Genomic DNA, 5,613 nt, shown 5'->3' on the forward strand with positions numbered 1-5,613 from the left:
ATCTGCTGCCAAAGACCTCTTTAAAGTGTTAAAAAGCAAAGATGTCACTTTGAGGACTAAGGTGCACCTGACCCAAGCCATGGTATTTTCAATCACCTTATAGGCTTGTGAAAGCTGGACAATGAATAAGCAAGACCAAAGAAGAACTAATACCTTTGAATTATGGTGTTGGCAAAGAATATTGAATATATCGTGGACTGCCAGAAGAAGGGACAAATCTATCTTGGAAGAAGTACAGCCAGAATACTCTTTAAAAGCAAGGATGGCAAGACTTTGTCTCATGTGCTTTGGGCATGTTATTAGGAAGGACCAATCCCTAGAGAAGGATGTCATGATTGGTAAAGTAGAAGGACAGCGAAAAAGAGGAAGATCCTCAATGAGATGGATTAACACAGTGGCTGCAACAACGGGCTCAAACATAGCAATGATTGTGAGGATGGTGCAGGACCTGGCAGTATTTCCTTCTGCTGTACATAGGGTCACTATAAATCAGAACTGACTCGAAGGCACCTAACAACAACAGAAATGAGGAGAATAGCACCTTTGGGTGAAAGCAAAGTTTATGAGGGAACAACTTTCTCTTCCTTCACTCCTTTTTCCCTAAGCTTTCTCCTAAGGTAAGTGGGAGGAAGGCACACAAAAGAATTGCCTATAAGGTTAGAGAGTGATAACCTGAACTCTGAGGGAGGCCCTGCTTCTTGCAGCAGCTACTGAGGGTGGATGATTCACAGAAGTGCCTAGGGCTGAGCTGGCTTAAAGAACTGTGCTGAGGATTATTTCGCAGCAGAAACGGTGTGGATTAGCTTCTCCCCAACCTCCCCCCCACCCATTAGCCCATTGAACTCATACTGGATCGTTTGGTGGACTACCTCTTGATATGCTGAAAAACAGGTGATATTCTGCACTGCAGATTAGTAAATAAGCACAAGTAAGCCTGTGTATACCTTGCTTATTGGGTAATCCATCCCTGGGTTGGGTTGAGGTCCAGGAGGAAAGAGAATGGTTTCTCATTCCTTTTATGAGGTGCTTTTGGAAACCAAAGGTAGGATTAGGAAGAGACAGATGAACTGTGAGATAAAGCTTTTAAAATTAATCTTACATAGGAATTGTTAGAAAGAAAAAAAAGAATATTGAAAGTAGTTTAATTAAGCGGAAGGAAGAGGATCAGGTTGGAAGCAACACTTGTATCAATAGGACACAAAAGAGGTAAAGAGAATAAAGAAAGGGATTCTTCTCAAATCCCCAAAGCTAATAGGCCTAGAACAGTAGAGAAGAAGAAAGATAGGTGAGTTCGGAATGCATAATGAGACAGGGCCTACTGAATGGGTCAGCAATCTAAAAGTACCTTGTAAAAATGACTTCAGTACTTAAACACTTGAAAACTGAGTCAAGCTAACTGCATAATGGGACTAGACTAGTGGATATGGCTTCCACCATGAAATTATAGACTGCACTGAAATTTAGTTATATATTCAAACTAACTGAGTGTATTGTGTCACTGGATGTTAAAATTTTGTTGTTTTTAAAAAAATAACTGATAATTATCCATCTGATTTTTTCACTTTGTTACCTGTTGGAAATTTATTATGAAGAAATTTATTATAAATAAACATTATGTTGAACTGTCCAAGTTCAAACCAGGCATTTGTAAAGTCTCAAAATTTGTCTTTCTGACTGCCATTTTTTTCTGTTCTTCTGTTGTTCTGATTGACAAATTCTTTCTTTAGCTATTTTAATACCTTCAGTCAGGTTACAGTTAAACCTTACTGGCCTCAGATCCTAGAGACTTTGCAAATGTCTGTCCTGATCCATTATGTGTTGATTTAGAATTTAGCTTTCTTTTGTGTCCCATGTACTGCCTACACTGAATCCTCTGTCAAAAGGATGTAACAATGATCCAGAGTGAACATTACTGTGGGCCTGGGGAAGTTTAGCACATCTTTTCCTCCAAGTGCTACATTATTTCCTCTTTCCCCTAATCCTTACAGTTATCCAACTAAATTGGTCATCACAATCCTAAAAAGTTTCTTTTCTTTGTGAAAAGTAATTGGTACATATGGCTGAGATGCCCATTTGGTTCTGCTACAACATTCGCTCATTTGTATATAACTTCTGGGGAGCCAGAAGTTTTTGCACAAGAGCCAATTCATGAAAAATTAAATGTTTTTATGGTCTACATTTTTTTATTCAAAATGAAAATAGTGTTTTTGAGCCCGATAGTATAAGACTTATTTTAAAATGCAGCTCATTTACTTCATTGAAGAGAAAAATGCCACTGAAATGTTAATATCCGGGTGTTTTTGATTTGCGGATATAGAGGCAACTTTCCAATTTGTCATCCTAAAATTAGATTGCAAGCAGTATCATGATACGAATTGTGAAATTCACATTTCCATATTTCTACAATTTCTACAATAATTTCTACAATTATAAGCTGTTAATGGATACAGTGTATGTATTTCTCTTCTCCTAATGGAACAAATATTCCCAGATGAACTTGTAACACGTGTTAGTTTTCTTCTCAAGATTTTTCTTCTGGCTTTAAAAGCAATGATTTATTTGTAGTTTAGACATGTTAAAATATAATTTAAACATTAATACCTCCAAGTGTTTTTCATAGTGTCAATTCTTAACACTGGTGTTTATGTACTTTAAAGTATAAAAAATAAATTTGCATACACAACTCAAACTTAGAGTATGTCAAAATCTGTTTATAATATGAGTAAAAATTATGATAAAAACTGCTTTTAAATTTAAAATGATCCACAGCAGACTCAATTTTAACAAAGGATGCTATTTTTTACTTTTTTTATTTATACCATATGTTGTACTTTCTTCTAACAATGGGGTTCCTCTCCCGACTCAAACATCTATTCTTTTTCATATTATGGCTCCGTTTGCCTCATTTCTTGGCAGAGTTTCATATACTTGAAATCAAAGTGCAACCTATAGTCCTATAGTGTTGAATTCTTATATGTTAATGATTTATTAGGTCATAAAATTTTGTAAAAGTATTGATCTTATTAAAACTTATGGGACTGAAGTAGCTCAAGTCTTGATAGCAATATCTGTAGAAAAATGTGAAAGAATTTAAAATTGATCCTTCAGTTTTTAAACAATTGACTTAATACACTAAATACATTTATCCTTACATTTTCACTTTTCATTATTTTTTAAAATTATATAAAGAAGTAAGAGACTTCAACCATTATACCTGTATCCTGTTTTTAAAAAAAATACTTTTAATTATAATATTTGTGTTAGGAAAAGCTTCCATCGATCTAGGTTTTAAGGGATGAACAAGAGTTTATCAGACAGATAAGGAGAAGAATGGTCATTCTGTCAAAGGAACAGAATGTGCAAAGGCATAGAGGCATGAGATAGCATGTTCAGTATTGCCTAAGCAATCAGTGTGAGAGTGAGAGGAATTAACCAGTTAGAGACCTGATCATGAGTGGACTTATATGCCCTGCTAAATACTTTTGGCTTCATCCTGTTGGCAATGAGAAGCCAGTGAAGTGTTTTCAGTGGAGGAGTAATGTAATCAGACTTGCATTGTAGAAGGGTTCCTTGAGGATAATCTTTTTAAAGCTGGGTTGAAGATGGGAAACACTTGAAGCAAGGATTTGTTTCAGTTAAGATACCACTGCTACAGTTAAAGCAAGAGATGCTGAGAGCTGAACCAAAGCTGTCAGCATGAAAGAAGAGGATAAACTTATGAGATATTGATAAAGATTAACTGTCAAGACTTGGTATCTGTGTTAGTCATCTAGTGCTGCTCTAACAGAAATACCACAAGTGGATGGCTTTTAACAAAGATAAATTTGTTCTCTCACAGTCCAGTAGGCTATAAGTCCAAATTCAGGGCAAGAGCTCCAGGAGAAGGCCCCTCTCTCTGTTGGCTCTGGACGAAGGTCCTTGTGATGCATCAGTCTTCCCTTGGTCTGGGAGCATCTCAGCGCAGGAACCTCAGGTCCAAAGGACACGCTCTGCTCCCGGCACTGCTTTCTTGGTGGTGTGAGGTTCCCATGTGTCTCTGCTCGCTTCTCTCTTTTATATCTCAAAAGAGATTAGCTTAAGACACTATCTAATCTTGTAGACCTCAGCAGTATAACTGCCACTAATCCATCTTATTACATCATAGTGATAGCGTTTACAACACATAAGGAAATCACATCAGATTACAAAATGGTACACAATCATACAATACTGGAAATTATGACCCAGCTAAGTTGACAGACATTTCTGGGGGACACAATTCAATTGATGACAATATCTAAGTGTGGATGGTGAAGGAAAAAAAGGAAAGAACTAATGTGCCTTTCATGATTCAGGATGGGAGACATGGAAAATAACAGTGCCATTACTTAGGAAACACATGAGGAAGAGCAAATTGGGGATGAGAAACAAGGGAGAAATAGACTATATTTTATAGATTCTAAGGTGTATACTTTTTCCTTTATGTTTTAACATCTCTGAAATTGGGATGCATTTTATAATCGATGGGATCTTACCCATTGATTGGCATCATTTTTTTTCTCAGTAGTTTATAAAATGATAGCGCATCTCACAATCAGTGACATCTTAAATTGAAGGAAACAGGATGTTATGGGTTGATTTGCATCCACCCCAAAAATATGTTCAAGTTCTAACTATCTGTGAATGTGACCTTATTCGGAAATGGAGTCTTTGCAGATGTAATTAGTTACATTAACACAAGGTCATGCTGGGGTAGGATGGGACCTAATTCAATATGACTGATATCGTAAAAAGAGGAAAAGGACACGGAAAGACAGATGCAGATGGAAGATGGCCGTATGAAGACAGAGATTGGAGTGGTGCATCTACAAGCCAAGGAACACCAAGGATTGCTGGCCAGAACTAGAAGCTAGGAGGGAGGCATGGAACAGATTCTTCCTCAAAGCCATCAGAAGAAATCAGCACTGCCTATACCTCGATTTTGGACTTCTAGCCTCCACAACTGTGAAAGAATAAATTTCTGTTGTTTTAAGCCACCCCATCTGTGGTACTTATTACGGCAGCCCAATGAAACTAATACACATAGTAATGGGTTTGATCTGGTATCTTGAATTTGAGATGTCTAAAGGACATGGCTATTTCCAGTTCATAGGATGTATACGTAAGAAACTTAATGAAACTAGCAGAGATGCCCACCCCAAAGATGTGGAGTTATCCGTATACAGGTGAAAGTTGAAGCAATGGGAATAGATCAAACCCCCCAGGGGAAGCTGGTAGAGTGAGAATAATACTCAGTTGAACAGACAGCCCTGAAGGACAGCAAATTTTAAGGGAGGAGCAAAAGGAAAAGAATGGTCAGAAAATGTCACAGAATCAAAGGGAGAATATAATTTTAAAAAATAGTGAGTGGTTGCTAATGTCAAATGCAGTGAGAGGACCAGTAAGTAACTGCTAAGTGTGGCAACATGGAGGTTGTCTTAGGCATCTAGTGCTGCTGTAACAGAAATACCACAAGTCAATGGCTTCAACAAAGAGAAATTTACTCTACCATAGTTTAGTAGGCTAGAAGTCTGAATTCAGGGCTCCAGATCCAGGAGAAGACTTTCTCTCTGTTGACTCTGGAGGAAGGTGCTT

Source organism: Trichechus manatus, unplaced genomic scaffold, assembly GCF_000243295.1.
Source record: "Trichechus manatus latirostris isolate Lorelei unplaced genomic scaffold, TriManLat1.0 scaffold00083, whole genome shotgun sequence".
NCBI classification, from domain to species: Eukaryota; Metazoa; Chordata; class Mammalia; order Sirenia; family Trichechidae; genus Trichechus; species Trichechus manatus.